Below are 1653 nucleotides of genomic sequence, written 5' to 3' on the forward strand. Positions count from 1 at the left end.
GGATAGAGCAGGGTTTAGGGCTGTTGTGCATAGGGTCGCTATGAGTCGGAAACGACTCGACGGCACATAACAACAACACTTGTTCTGTTTATTTTCAGCCATTTAAAAATTATCTTCAATAAGATTTAACTTCTATGTAATATTTATGACACTTTTTGACAATATGACACTCTGTAGATCACCTTTCTAATGTATGGGAACAAATATAAATCTCTTCCAGTCAGTTGGTCAGGGATAGCTCTCTTCCAAATTTTTGGGCATAAGCTAATGAAAATGTCTACAGGTGCTTCTGTTTGGTGTAACATTTCAATTGGTATTCTATCAATTCCTGGAACCTTATATTTTGCCAATGTCTTCAGTGAAGCTTCAACTTTTTCATTAACATCGATTGTTGATCTTATGCTACTTCCTAAAATGGTTCAGTATCAACCAATTATTTCTGGTACATTAACTGTGTATGCCTCCCCTCTTCTTTTGATTGCGTCCTTTGTCATGCATGATTTTGCTGACAGAATTCTTCAACATTGCAACTCAGGCTTGAATGTGTTCATCAGTTCTTTTGGCTTAAGAAAAGCTGAGCCTATTCTTCTTTTCGGTTTTCTAATTCCGGTTCTTCTTATGTTATTGTTGTTGATTACCATTGAGTTGAACATGACTCATAGCAACCCTATGAACAAAAGACCAGAAGCCTTTTTGCATTGTCATTTCTCCAAGTTCAAAGAGTTTCCAGAGGCATGTGGTTTACAAAGTGGATGCCACTCCTATTTCCAAAGTATATTTTATTATAATACTTTTATCTTCTCAAGTTGCCCTTGGAAATCTCTTGTTCAGCTTTCTTACTCCTAGTTTTCACTTCTTTTTGGTCCAAGGACAGTTTCATAGTTCCTTCTGGTCCCTTTTTTGTCCTTTCTCTCTTTCTTCTAAGGATTTTTTGCTTTCTTTATGGATGATATCCTTAAAGTTATCTCACACCTCTCAGACTCTTTAGTCATTAATGTTCAATGTATCAAACTTATTCTTCCCCCTCCCCCACTTTTAACATGAAAATTTCAAAGACTTTATTGTCTTGATAAGAAGCTTAGAACTGGATCACTTGACCCTTTCTCGTATCTTCTTCTAGTTAAAAGTGCTTATATTTTTTGATAGCCAACATTCTTTTAGATCTTCTGTTTGGCTTAACACACTCAGTTCTTAACACAATCTTCTTTGTGGTTTTCACCTTTTCCTGAAAAATTGACTGGGTCTGCCCTCCATAGTCACTCTGCTTCTTATCATAACACTGCTTTCCCTGGGCATACAGAGAGTCTTTACCCTTCTTGTACTGTGTCACTTTGTGGGGTTGGTGCTTGCAACACTTTTTGCAGAAAGTTTGACAAGTTTTGGGAACTTTGACCATGTTTGTAGGAACCCTATCCACTTGGAACGTCAAATCTATTCTTGAAATGGTTTTCAGATTTAGTTGGGATAGACTCAAGGTTGTAGTTTGGTTCTCTTGGACTTGTTTTCATTTTCTTCAACTTCAATTTGAACTTGCACCTGAGTAACTGATGGTTTGTTCCATAGTCAGTATTTGGCCTTGTTTTGACTGCTGATATTGACCTTCTCTGTTGACCACAGATGTAGTCAATCCATCAGGTAAGTCTCATGCTTATA

The 1653-nt window shown here is 37.0% G+C and overlaps 1 pseudogene; it reads right to left on the minus strand.

Annotated features, from left to right (window-relative positions):
• Nucleotides 1-1078: 1078 nt before the first annotated feature.
• LOC102858485 lies at nt 1079-1396 on the minus strand (annotated as a pseudogene).
• Nucleotides 1397-1653: the final 257 nt, after the last annotated feature.

The sequence above is a fragment of the Elephantulus edwardii genome, unplaced genomic scaffold, assembly GCF_000299155.1.
Source record: "Elephantulus edwardii isolate Elephantulus edwardi_28Jun2011 unplaced genomic scaffold, EleEdw1.0 scaffold00067, whole genome shotgun sequence".
NCBI classification, from domain to species: Eukaryota; Metazoa; Chordata; class Mammalia; order Macroscelidea; family Macroscelididae; genus Elephantulus; species Elephantulus edwardii.